A 15,430-nucleotide genomic window follows, 5' to 3' on the forward strand; every position below is an offset into this window, starting at 1 on the left:
AAAGTTTTGTGAGATTTGAATCACTACAATTAGTAGGCAAAGTAAGTCAAAATCTTATCTCACACTTGGATGCATATTTATTTCAAAATATCAATAATTATAATAATAATAATAATAATTGTTGCAGGCAATAGCGAAGCATGGTTTTACGAAGGAGGCAAGCGATGTTTTGTACAATAGCATGCCGGGAGGAAGGGAGGGGGTGAGGGATGCGTTATATAGCCCAACTGGCCCAGTCAGTTTCATAAACAAAATAAAAACAATTAATATGCCAATATATTATACGTTTTACTCTTGTGCTCTTTATAAATTATATTTTTTTTCTCAACCAATTTCCAACCTTCAGTTTATTGCATTTTCTTGTAAATTTTTTTGAAAGATCTCACTTGAATTTCTGCGTAAATTATGTAGAAGTTGCCAACACTACTGACACTGACACTACTGGTTGCTGTCAACACTGGTGCGTAATTTGAGCTGGACCAAGCTTATGCATGGTTCAGACATTCCACTTCCAGGATCCACAAACACTCGCCTGCTATCTTTGTCCTAAGTCCTGGTGTTCACTGGGGTTGTAGCGAATTGCAGTCTGCAAGGTAGCAAGTCGAAGTGGTTGTGTTGTGTGTTATGTTTCTGCCTGTGTAATAGATTTTTGACGTGGAACTAAAGATGGATAGAGAAAAGAGGAGAAATACATTATTAGAGTATTTCCAAAAGAAACAAGAAATGGAAGTTGAAGCTTCACCTTCCACAAATAGACCCTCACAAAAGGTCGATTTAAGTTCAGAGGAATTCCATCCGAATTGCGAGACTGAAACGTGCGAACTTTCAGACTCTGATGTTCAACAAGAAGGCATAGCAGAACATATTGGAAACCTTGTTGCAAAATTATGTCAAGGAACTGTCGATGTAAGTGACGTTCATTATTTGATAGCAGATATATCCATAGGCGGATTTATAATTGTTTTTCTGGGAGGGCACAGCATGTGCTGTAAGCATACAAACGTGTGTGTGAAGGGGAAGGGGGTGCCCGCGTGTGTATGTCTGGAAGACGTGTGTAGGATGTCACCCAATATCACCAATAAACTTTCACAGGGCGAGAGAACATGGATGAACAAGTTTCCTCAATGATTTCAGGGGCCTCACCGATGGTGGTGTAATCAAAGACGTCCTGGGTTTGATCCCCTGTGAAGGTGCATTGCACAGTGGTACGTATCCCGATTTAAACTTTAAGTCCAGTCACGATTAACGTATCTGAATATAAAATGGACTTTAAAACCATTTACGTTTTGTTTTGTTCACGAACCCTCGAAAAACGATATTACCTATCCTATAGAGCCACCAAGGCATTTCAAACCCTGGCGTCGGAGCAGTGGCACTAGTGTCGCTAGTTGAAGCCACGGGAAAGCCTGTGTTTCACGTATTTTCCGAGGTCCCAGAAAGCTTGGTGCTACTATATATATATATGCAACCACATTATAAAATCACGGTTGCCATGGACAGTTTCATTTTGTAGGAAAGGGATAAAATTTGTATTACGACTCGGGATAGACTAGGTAGGCATCCTATGAACTGTAAATATTCCTTACAAATCTTCTGAATATTTCTCTTGTACAAACGCAACAAATACAATAAGTAATATGTGTGTGCAGTTATAAATTCATGTTCTGAAAGCATCTTTTCTCTCATCAGTGGTCGAAGTAGGGGATGCTTCTTTCAGTTAAGAAAGTTTCACAAAGCATACCCCCAATTAGAATAATTTGCATATTGAGCATCTTCCACCTACTGCACTGTCTCCATGTTGATCCATGTACCCCCTCGTATCTCCAAAATCGATCAAACATCCTCTCCCTTTTCGGCTAGAAATTTCCATTTCGAGCACTGTCTGGCAAGATTTTGTCGGGCTCAGTGACAGATCCTGCGGTGCGGTTCTGGGCTTCGGAGAGGAGGGGGGAGTGGCCCCTTCAACAGTTGGTTTCGCAGTTCCATAACGTTAACAACATACAAAATTCCTCTCCATACACTTAATATGAAAATGAATATGACACATTAATGACACTGTAGTAGAAAATGTTAATTACTGAAGGGGTTCCTATTTGTTTGTCGACTGTCAAACAAATGTTTTGACCAATAATATAATAATACAATGCCAAAAAAGTACACAATATTTAGCAAAATCATCTCTACAACAAGTACAATGTTGATTGAATTGATGTTTTAAATCCACTTTATGCACAGTAAGGCTAATCTGGATTGGACCTAAAGTTTAAAGTGAGATCCGAATCACTATGAGCCTCCACCGGGTATCGAACCCGGGACACCTTGATTACAAGGCGACGACGCTCCCACTGAAATGAAACTGTGGTATCGTCATCTTGCAGCAATGCAAACACGTCCAGTAAATGCTCTTGAAGCAATTGATATGTGCAGTGCAGTAATATTCCCCTGGGTAAACACACGTTTGCGCATATTATGTACAGTACAATCCCGGTAACAACGACATCAAATGAGAAATCATTCTCAACTTCGAGGCTGTTGAAGACCTATCTTCGAAATACCGTTTGCGAAGAAAGATTAAATGGGTTAGCTACTCTGAAAATTCACCGGGATATAAAAGTTACTTGTGACGACATATTGTCGCACATAAACTTCGGTGCCTAAATTTCAGAATTTAAATTGTTGAACTGTGGTACCTTATTTACAACTGTCTTTAAGACATCAAGTAGTCTTAATCTCTTTAATGTTGTTACAATGTTGAGTGTACATATTTTTTGTTTAAAAATTATATTTGAGCAATTAAATATTAATAATTGAAAATAGTCAAGAAGGTGCTTTTATATGATGCTTTTCTTCTTATCAAAAGTGTGACTTAAAAAATAAAAACATGAAGCATCCATAGCAAATACATTGATTGCGTTCAATGGGGTAAAACCAAAGTATATTAATTATCAAATTTATTACAAGAAATTTGACCTGTGAACTAGAAAATGTGTTGGATTCGTAACCACCCCCCCCCCCCTTACGAAAATCCTCGGCCTGTTGATAGACTAATATTAATGACCATAATTAGCAATGAATAATTGCTTGATTGATTGAGTTGGTGTTTTAAGTCCACTTTATGCACAGTAAGGCTAATCGGGACTGGACCTACAGTTTAGAGTGGGATCCGAACCACTATGTGCCTCCACCGGGAATCGAACCCGGGTCCCCTTGATTACAAGGCGACGACGCTACCACTGCGCCATCGGGAGGCCCCGCAGCAACAAATAAGTCGTTTCTAGTTTCAAATATTGATGTTCAGAAGCAAAATAATTACAAGTATGAGGATCGCTCAATGTAATGTTGATTAACAGGTTTTGCCTCGACGTGTGAAGTAGATACATCTGTGATACACCACCACTTGTAATTATACTATATGATTTGCATCTATGGCACAAACTGTGTATGTTTTCGTAACATTATTATGTTAGTATCATTACATTCAAACTACACATGTAACTGAATTCCCTTTGCTATGAAGATTAATCTTTAGATATTACGCCATCGACTTCTGCTTCTTCTTCAGAAAGAGTTGAATGTGATGACCAACTGTTCATAAAAAGCACAATGTTCCGATAGGTGTTAAGTGACAAAAGTTGGACAACTATCATTTTCACAAACATAATTAATCCTAAATTAGAGAGTGAATAATAGTTACATGTTTTAATCATGATATACAGAGAAAAATAATCATTTTCTGTTGTCTATCCACTGGAGTGGATGTCTTCTCGTGGTAGGTGTACTCTGCTCCTGTAATTTCATTTTAGGTTGCTTTTCTGCCTGTTGGGTTAATTGCATGCGAATACGAGGATGAATTATGAAATGAAGAAACTGTGATGTGACAAATATGATACAGTCATGTTTGACCAGAGTCCGAATCTAGTGCCTCTGGTTTCGTAGCGCATTACGCCCACACGTCGGGAGCAGAATCCTTTCAGAAACTGTAAAAGTGGGTTCAAGGGAAGTACGATTTTACTGTGCATAAGAACCACAACTAAACATTAGTCAGTAAAATTTAAATTTAACTGTATGGTGCAACTGGTCTTTGAGGGCTAATGCTTGCCATGTGCTTTTTCATTCGGTGACGCGTGGTCAGAATCTTGAGTCCAAATGGCGTCACAATTGTCATCGCGATGCAGGGTCAACACAGAAATTTTATAGTACCACCAGAAATCGAAACTAGGACGGCTCGCACTAAGGGCGAGAACACTAACGATTTTTTTTAAGCGGAAATCCCTAAGCTATTTTTTCCATTGCTTTCCCTTCTGTTCTTTCTCATATCAGTTATAATTAATTCGCTACCTTCTCATTCAGGATAAACACGAACATCCATGTCATATCCGAGATTCGAACCCGGGACCACTAGTATCGTAGTGGGACGTGCTAACCACTATATAACGGAGATCGAGATTTTGCTGCGCTTTATCTGTTTCATCCAGTGACACTAAATACTCAGTTTTGCACAAATATCTAAGGTTATTTTTAAGAAATTACAACATAAATTTGTATAATTTTTTCATCTAACGTCTGTCAAACGGCACCCTGACCTCCCAGAAATGTAATGACTAACACGGTCGCCCGGCAATAAAGAGTGTGAGGTTCGATCCTGGTATCAGCTACACACTTGATATGACTAGCAGAATGTTTATTGAATCATATTCCTTAACCCGCTCATGGCGTCCATTAGAAAACACGAGGCCCTTTGTGAAAAATGAAAATATAGGGAAAATCATCTTCCGGAAAAATTCTACGCCACAACCAACATGGCTATTAGTATTGTGTAATTATTATTTATTGTTATACACCCCCACACACGTACAAACATTGATCGATTTTACTTCGCTTTTGTGCCACTTTTGGCTAATTTGCGAAGATGGGTATGAGTGATGCCATGATGAAATTGGACACTCACAAACATCCATGCCCAAGCCGGGATCCGAACCCGGGACCCCTGACGTCGTAGCGCAATGTGCTAACCACTCCGCCACGGGGGGCGGCAGACACACAAACAGATGCACTTCCAGTATCATCGTGAACCACCAAAAACCTATAAAATCTTGAGTGTAAGGAATGGCGTTTTCGCCTTCTCAAGTGTCCACCTCACTTCCACGTACGTAGTACGAGGCCTAGCCGACGGCGCAGTACTGACGTCGTTGCCTTGTGATCTAGTGACCTGGGATCGATCCCCGGTGGAGTCACATAAAGCTCACTTTAAACTGTTGGTCCAGTACAGGTTAGGTTATCTCGAAGCTCCACGTAGTACACCCTGGACTGCATTATTGAAAACTAACGAGGCTTTGGCGTTTGGATCCATAACCAGTATAATTCTATGTGAGGCTTGTGTTGCGTCTTGTCCATATGCCTTCGGGATTGCCCTTTAATAAATTTCATCTTATAACCATTCGTCCGTCCGGCGTAAAATATCCATATTTATAAAACATTTAAAATTTTCCATTGTGTAATAGAAGATGACACAAAACTAAATAACTTTTTTCTTATGACTTCATCTAATTGGAAGGCGATCTAGCCGTGCATTACGGATGTGCCCTTGCCGTTGACAAGTACTTTCTATCTGTCAGATACTCGTAACAAACTGAATACGTTACTACTAGACGGAAACAGGATCATGCAAGAAGAGAAGCCGACAGGCTGAAGGCCTTCAGAAAAATACCTTCGTTCAATTCATGCATTTTTTGCTTATCGTATTTTATAGCTCTACATTAAAGACGTTGAATTAATATCGTGAGGGCGATCCTATCCTGCCTGTCTTTAGCGTACTTACGATTTTGTAGTTTCCGACAGAAAAACAAATGCCGGTTGCAATCGTGAATATGTGGTGCATGATTGCAAGCATACAAGATAACACTGCTGTTTTTTTTAGGACTCCTACTTCTACAGTTCTGAAGAATGGGTATTATGAAGACGGCAGAATGTTATAAAATAAAGCGAGGACATTTTGTGAGCATTAGATGTTTGATTAGTAGGAATGAAAGAGAAGGATAAGAACGAAGCAGAAACAATAAATATTCTTCACAGCAATACAGTAGGTATGCTTAAATGTATTATTTCATTTTGTCTGAACTAACTTTCCTATCATAAGTTGCATATAACCACCAATCGTCATTGTCATTTCCATTATTAAAGTAACAGAAAAGTGACTCAAAAATAAGAATAACACAAAATGTTTTTAAAAGTCACTAAGTGCACACGGTTTGCTTGTTTTTCGAGTCTTTGATGACAAAATTCGCACCCCAAATCATTACCCTCAAAAAACATACTTTGTACTACTGGAGTATCAGATACTAGGAAGGCAGTTCCACCTTGACATCAGAAGAGAAACCCTGCCGCAGGTCTTTGATGCCGACGGTCTACCCTATTATCTTCATCTTGTCTCCTAAATCCAAGTGCATTGGGTGGCATGACCTCAAATTTGTCTTTGTCAGCTTCAGCACAAAATAATTTCTCTCTAAAGAAATAGTTTATAACAGGAAATCTGTAGAAAGATGCGGTTACAAATAAGACAAATGGTGCCGCTGTTCACTATCGGTGAATTTCGACTGATGGTCTGACACATGCATTCCAAGAATTGACACACGGTTGTGCTTGTGGTATATATAACAGTATATTATGTTACACGAACCACTCTGCAACGGAGACAGACTTGGCTGATTTAACTTATTTTACTTCGCATTTTTACCACTTTTGGTTGATCGCAAGGGTGAGAATGAATTATGATATGATGAAATTAATGGACACTCAAAAACAACACCCATGCATAGGTCTGGATTTTAATCCAGGACACCTGGCTTCGTAGCAGACAGACAAATGACCTACTGAAATATCTTATTAGCACTCCTAGAGTTCATAGTGATTACTTAGTAAATACTAGCGGGTGATTTAAAAATAAAGAATTCACTTCAGAAATCTCATGGTCATGATATTGATAGTATGCGCAATTATTCTAAAATGAAAATGTTTATTTCCACAGAGTCTTATCTGCACTTCTTACAGCCCTCTTTTGAGTCAGTCAACGATTCTTAATTTAATTTTATTTGTATATTTTTTTATCTTTTAAGTGGAAATCAATAAGCTATGCACACAATTAATTCACATATATATCAGCTTCAGCGTGTATTTCCAAATTAACATGTCCATCAGCACTCCTCATAATACAGGAAACGAGTTCTCGCATAAGTTCATCGAGAAGATGAAACGTGTCTTAAGAATTTTGGTAAAATGCTAGTCATATTTCGCACTAAATTATCATTATTATTTATTATATATTTTAGTAAAAAGCACTCAAATATTGGAAGTGTATGGTGAGAGTGTTACCACACAGCCCGCCAGACTCAACAGTTGCTACAACGTTTCAGGTGAAAAGTTTGGAACCATCCCCCATTCACTCCGGACTTCGGCCCCAGTGTCTTTTCCTGAAAGGGCACTTGTCTGGTACACGGTTCTCGTCGACAATGACATCGAGGCAGCTGCCACGAAGTGGGTCAATGAGCAGTATAACGAGTCCATTCAGATGCACTGTTATATGGTCATTAAATATGCTAAGATTGGAAATTTAAATCTTCATTTTTCAGTGGGGGGCTTTTATTTCATTGCATTCCCCATAATAAATTACCACAGATTACGAAATGTCATCATTTTCGGAGATATATTCTAAAAGTTATTCAAAATTAAAATATGGTCACGTATTTTATTTATTTTCATGCTCCATTGTAAGCATTGCAAAGAACGGAAAATTTTGTAGCAGTAATTCTTGTATTTGTTAATATTTCTTTGCTAATTAGTACTCACATTTGTTTCACAAGGTTTTCCATACATTTGCAATAAAAAGGGCACAATTTTAAGTTAATTTAACATTTTGATGAAATTTGTCAAAGAAAAATGCTTAATAGTGATTTATCTTAGTTCATGGCTATTTTGCAGTGTTGCTAAATCACTTTGTGGTAAAATCGAAAATATCGCAATAATATAAGGACAATAAACATACAAAATATATTCAATTGAGATAGTAAATAATACAAAAATGCCTTAAAATTGTATGAAACATAATTTTATTACATATTTGAACTTGTAAAATAAGTTTACAGCAGTTTCTATTAAAAGATACATTCGTGCTGTACAAAAAAGTAGTGATTCAATAGTCTGTGTGTCCTTATCACAACTTGACAGTGAAGGATACCTGGTTCGAGGCTTGGGATAGGAAAATGGCTTCCAAAAAGACGACAAGTTAAGCGTCGGGGCCAAAAAATGGATATTTGTCTGTAACAAATCCAAATTAAAGTTCATAATGGACAAAAAACGGAATACTAGTTGTTGAAATAACAGTGACATCACTTTATACTGAAGGATCTTCATAGCAGAAGTGGTGAAGTGATCTTTAGACTTAGAAATCTTAGAAACCAGATATATATATTTTTAAAAGCCAGCCCCAGGTAAGGGAGGCTGGACTTTTCTGCTAACATACAATATATTTTACAAAGAAAAGAACATATTTGATAAGATGATAGAACTTTTAAAATCTACAAATATGGCCACCTAAGCTTGCCATCAGTATTGTCAACGCTTGGTACATTTGTAACTTACTTGTAAGAGCATTGTATAAAAGAAAAGGCAATGTAAATGTACTCGTAGGCATGGCCATGCATTCCAAATATAATTTTGTTAAATGGTGAAGAATATATAATTGTTCGAAAGTTTGATTTCTGGCTTATTTGTGAAAGCATAATTTTAGAAGTATTGTTAGTTAGTTTATATTGACTGAATATTATTTTTTAAGAAATTGCAAATTGAATAGATTTGTAACATGTTTGAAGATTAAGTTTCTGTTCACAACACGCCTTGACATTGGGAGTCACAACTTGCTACTTATTGCGCGAAATCTTTATCAATACTGAGGCGAGGAATATTCATTTCGGTGGTTGTAACCTCGTACAAGATTTAGGAGACTCATTTTGGGCTCCTGAAGTTTCTTGAATAGTTCTTTAAACCTCATACTAGATTATGAGGACTCAGTTGTGCTGCTAATGTCAGGTAAGTTGTGCACATTCACTTAACATATTATTTTTGTCACTTGTGAGATTTCTGGTTTAACATAAAGCATATGATGATGGAAAAGGAAATCACATTGGCTGACCTCGCAAGTATGGTCAAGAATATGCACAGTGACGTAGATTCCAAATTAAGGGAACACACTGAAACTTTGGCATCTCAATGTGTGAGCATAGCCAAAATGCAGGAGCAAATAAATGCTTCTAACACAGCTCATTCAAATGACATAAAGTCTTTGAAGGTTGACATAGTTCAATTCAGAAATGAGTGCATGTTACGCACAGAGAAAGTAGAGCATGATTTTGGTGATCTTGAAAAGAGAATGGATGATGAATTAGAAAGTAGGGTTTGTAAGTTACGTGATGAGGTTGATGAAAGGATGGGTAGCTTTACAAAGCATTTTGATGCTCAATTGGATGAATGCATTTCTGCTACTCGGCAATGTACTTTAGCAATTGATCAGTTGAAAACGGAATGGTCAAGAATGAAAGGTAGGAATAGTGATGATTTAGTTATGCTAGATGTAAGTGTACGCTCACAAGGAGTTCAATGCTCACCAACACGTTATGAAACAAACATTGAGGGTGTTTATCTCAATGATGTTCATCCTTATCTGAATGTTATGCAAGGTGTAGGTAGTGTAGACACAGATGAAAGGCACTCTAAAAAGGTTGAAACCAGAAATGACACCTTTGTCTCGCCCGTAAAGCAAGAGTTGTCCGAAGTAAATAAATCTTCATTAGAGACTACGATTAATGAGGCGTTATCAAAAATAAAAACAGGAATTTTGTCTGTGGTAGAGGATATTCCGTCACCCTTATGTAAACATTCTAAGTTAAGTTTAATGCACGATAGGAATATTGTTAGTAGTGAAATACCTATGACTTCGCATATTATGAACAAATCTTTGCATGTTCCTCAGTTTGAATATAAAGCAGTGAATACTGACTCATCTTTTGGTAGTATTCATGTCAGTCCTTCAAGGAACATACAAAACAAACCAGAAGTTGTTGTAAACTCTGATTCCGAAGCCTCCGGACTTGTTGATTCGGATGGTGTTGGTGTTAAACATTCAAACAGTATGCCTTATAGTAGACACAGGTTAGATCATAGGAAGTATAAGCGTCGTAAACAGAATAGTGATGCACTTAATGATACCAATAAAGAAGTAAATGAAATAAGAGTGTGTTCCGAGCCTATATGTGGCGTTACACATACTGAAGTTGACCCTTCATTAGTAGTAAATGATACCATTAGACGTGCTTTTATCAAGCCTCAAGAACTACGTCATTTCCCTCACTTCGATGGAATATCAACAGATGTTGCACCATCTGAGTTCATGGAAAAGGTTGAAGAAAATCTAGATTTATATAATATAAGGGAATCTGAGTACATGCGTTATTTGCCAAAACTTTTGAACGATTGCGCGCGTAGTTGGTATGTGCAAAATAAAACCACTTTAACTACATACTCAGAATTTAAAAGAGCATTCTTGTCTCACTACGAGAACGATAGGTGGAAGACAGTAAAGTTGTCCAAGGTTCTCAGTAGCCCTTATTCAAATGTAACACATGGTAATTTGCTACAATATGTAAATAAAAACTACAAAACATTGAAATCAGTACAGCCTCATGCAGAGGAGGCACATCTGATAGCACAAATTGCCACACTTTTACCACACAAGATACGAGAACATATCGTAATTAACAACATCAGTTCCTTGCAACAAATTTTGCTTGTAATAGAAAATTTTGAATCCTTGAAGGTTAATCCTCCAAGAACTAGTGAAAACAACTTTGATGCAAAAAACCGAAATTTTAAGGCACGAGTTGCTACTGTTTCAGTTAGTAGCAAATGTGATAACAGTGAAGAATCTAACTGTCTAACTAAACAGAATGTTGCAACTGGTAAAGATAAAAGAAATTTTAGTATGCCTGTTAATAATGCTAGGACATTTACACGTAACTTTAGGCGAGTCAATCCTAGTAGTAAGGCGTATTCACAGCAGGAAAACGCTTAACTGCTTGTGTCAATGGAGGTGACAGAAGCAGTGGTGTTGCAAATCCTCCTCAATTGAATACAGAGTATAATAGTAAATATAGGAGTGATACTCATTTTAACAATGGTGGCTTTAGAAACCTAGTTCCAATGTTAGATGATGCCCAATTAGTTGGAGACAGTTTACTCCTTAGGTTAGCTCAAAATATACTAGGCTGTAGATATTCTAAAGAGACTGGAGGTTCCAGATACATAGGTTTATGTGTTTCTGGACAAATGATTGATAATCTTCGCCAACGTGTTGAAGGTGGAGCCAAACTGAATGATAAGCTCATTTTGTTAATTGGCACAAATGATTTGCTAAGAAGGAGATCTCTAGAACAGATGATAGGATCTTTTACAAGACTTCTTAATTTACTCAAGACTAAGACTAGGAAAATAATCATTCTCACTTTGCCTCCAGTAGCAAGGTTTGTGGCATCGGAAGATGAACCAATATGGAAAACTTGGGACAGATTTAATACTTATTTAATGACATTACATAATGATGATACTGTCAAAGTTTATAATATTGCACCTCTATTTTTTCAGGATAATGGTAGGGTAGATGAAAGTCTCTATGTAAAATTCTTTGGTGATCCAGCACAAAATAGATTAGATATGGTTCATTGGAACAATGCAGGGATGAATAAAGTTATTCAGTTTTTAGCCAGCATGTCAGTATGTAAATTTAGGCATGACAACATTGTTCACAATGCCAACAGAAGTACAGTTGAAGCCACAGTACATTCCGTTAGCACCAGCAAGGTGAACGCTGATAATAATGTACATTTTAATCGAGGTGATGAAATTATTTCTAATTTAGGTAAATACTAGATGGAAGCATGCCACAAGGGTGGTGGATGGGAGTTTCTACTAGACTGTCGGTCTAGGGAGGTATATTAGACCGCAGTACTTTTCTTCTTCTTAACTTAAAATATATTTTAGTACATAATTCATTTTCACTTACATCCATACTACAAAGATAATTGGATGAGTTTATTCTAAACTGATGTTCTAGATGACCACAGAACAGTCATTCTTCAATTTAGTTTATTTTAGAATATTTGACGATATTTTGTGCGTATGGACCTACACCATATACACGATGGATTAGGGTAAAGAAAAGTTTTTTCTTCTTCCTAAGGTCAAGAAAATTAATGTTGATCTTTCTGTAGAAATTCATTTTCATGCAAAAAATTTTATTATTTTCTTTGTTTACAATTTTCCTTTCTCAATTCATAAACAAGCACTTGAAGAAATTTAATTCATGTTTACTGGAAGTGACTTATAGCTCTGACATGTTGAATGTTAGTAGTCTATGCACCTAATATGACTTTAATACAATATCTGAACATAACATGTTATACCAAGTATAACCAGAAAGTTAGTTGTTCATAAAGTGTACTGGCTGAATAGTAGTCCCAAAGCACATATTTGCTGGTGCTGAATACTGGTAACAAGGTGTAAGGATACATAATATATTTTTTAAGCATGCATTGCACGTTAAACTAAAATCCCTATGGGTACATTGTATTTTTAAGTGCATTGCATTTTAAACTAAAATCCCTATGGGTACATTGTATTTTTAAGTATGCATTGCATGGTAAACTAAAATCCCAATGGGTACATTGTAAATCCAGTCTGCACTGCAGTTAAAAAAGAAATCCCAACGCACATATCTGCAGGTGCCAGTATATGACACAAAATATGTGTGGGTACAGTTGACAATGGTAACAATAAAATTATTATTATTGCTTGTGTAGCATATTAGTGTACTGTGATTCCATGATGAGAATCATACACTCCAATATATATGTAGTTGACAAAAAGCACAGAGATCCAAGTGATGATCCAAGCTTGTCACTCGTATAGTTTTTTTCCTAGGACATGCCAAAGTTGCATGAAGACTTTTAAGATGTGTTCACCAAGGGCAGAGATAGTTCCTGCCGTGACACTATAAAGTCAAGGAACCTTTATATATAAGTATTATGTGTTAAATTTATGATGCACAAGTCAAAAAATGGTATAATTTCAATTTTAGGTCATAATGATAAACGTAAGTTGATAGTAAGGAATATTTTATTCTGCTATTCACCTATGACAATAATTGTTATGAATTCAATGCTCAAGAGTTAGCAAGAATTACATATTGATTAAACTAACATGTTACTGGATTAAAGAAACATTACCCAGTTAAACGAGGTAAAATACGAATTTAAGTTAACATACTGTTAAGGCACCTCCATGATGGTTAATTGCATGTTAACTTACATCAATTGTTTTTAGGTACATTTTTAACAAGCAGGTACCAAGAAATAAATTTTTGAGATAAGCTATGTCTTTGCGGAACTAACACAACAAAAAAGCATTTCATGGTTTAATTAACATGAAAGTCAATGACTTTATTTCCGAGATTATGCCAATGTTGATTAGTTTCCTTACAAACTGACATTATTCTTGAATTTTGAATATAGTTTTAATGATATGACAAGCTATGAGAAAAATCTAATATGACTGGTCAGGTTGAGATGTGACATATTATCATTATTGATGTGTAAATATGTATGTGTATGCATGTTAAACATGGCACATTATCATATATTATGTAAAGACAGCATACTGATTGGTGTAGTGATTATTGCCGTTTCATTTAACTTACTCATTTATGGCAATTTAATTTCACGTTTAATAATCATAGGACATTCCTAAGAATGATATTAAATAATATGATTATAAATGACTTTGGACTTAAATTCAAATAACACATTTTTCAAAATCACATATGTTTTACAAACATACTCTTGTGTGTTAAGACAAATTATTTAATAAGACACTCAACGGATAATATATCCTGAGTGGATTGACTGATGCAATATTGCAGATGTTTGTAATTTGCAACAGGTTCCATGAAATAATGTTAAGTGTTAATACACACATTACTGGATTGATAAGTAACATAATTTATTGTTGGTTACGATAGTAACATTTTTATATTTATGGTTATGTAATAACTTTATTATACATAAACTAGTTGCCTGGTATGAGTGCACAAACTTTATTCATATTTTTAGCTTAAAAAGTGTTGTTTTTTATTATATGATCTTATTTGTTCTTTAGATGATAACATGTTGAAATTTTTAACTTATGGTATTAATATAATTTATGATTCATGAATAAGATGGTATTATAGCCATAATTAGATTTCATCAGTTGATACAAATAGTGTTACACATTAGAACTCTAATGTTGTTTACATACATATGCAACTTTATAGGGGTTCACACATATTTTTCAAAATAATTTTTGGCACTCAATATAATTGTGTTGCCTGTCATATATTAAAAAATATTAATATTTATTTGATTTGGTATTCATTGTATGTACTTGTAGGATACTTTGTTCACTAACTATCATCCATGTGTATTGGAAACCAAAATGGCATTTGCATATTCATATTATTTTGATTGTTGAAATTTGATACATGACTGAATGTTCTTATTATTTTGGATAATGATATGTAAGTCAGATTAATGTTTATTTTAATATGTGCTACAGCACACTACAAATGATAATGGTCAAACAATTTTCTATTCAAGACACACACATTATATATAAAATGTTAACTCTTTAGGATGTGATCATAAAATTGTTCACGAATTATTATTTTATTTCGTCAAGCTTAAATTCATTGCTAATACATGTTTAGTATACACAACATTTTCTTTAAATGTATAAGTAAATTAGTTAGTCTTAAACTTAATTTTTGCGTGGGTTCGCCCTGTTGTGCGCCAAATATAACGAGTCCATTCAGATGCACTGTTATATGGTCATTAAATATGCTAAGATTGGAAATTTAAATCTTCATTTTTCAGTGGGGGGCTTTTATTTCATTGCATTCCCCATAATAAATTACCACAGATTACGAAATGTCATCATTTTCGGAGATATATTCTAAAAGTTATTCAAAATTAAAATATGGTCACGTATTTTATTTATTTTCATGCTCCATTGTAAGCATTGCAAAGAACGAAAAATTTTGTAGCAGTAATTCTTGTATTTGTTAATATTTCTTTGCTAATTAGTACTCACATTTGTTTCACAAGGTTTTCCATACATTTGCAATAAAAAGGGCACAATTTTAAGTTAATTTAACATTTTGATGAAATTTGTCAAAGAAAAATGCTTAATAGTGATTTATCTTAGTTCATGGCTATTTTGCAGTGTTGCTAAATCACTTTGTGGTAAAATCGAAAATATCGCAATAATATAAGGACAATAAACATACAAAATA

The sequence above is a fragment of the Lepisma saccharinum genome, chromosome 9 (genome assembly GCF_977018435.1).
Source record: "Lepisma saccharinum chromosome 9, izLepSacc3.1, whole genome shotgun sequence".
Lineage (NCBI taxonomy): Eukaryota > Metazoa > Arthropoda > Insecta > Zygentoma > Lepismatidae > Lepisma > Lepisma saccharinum.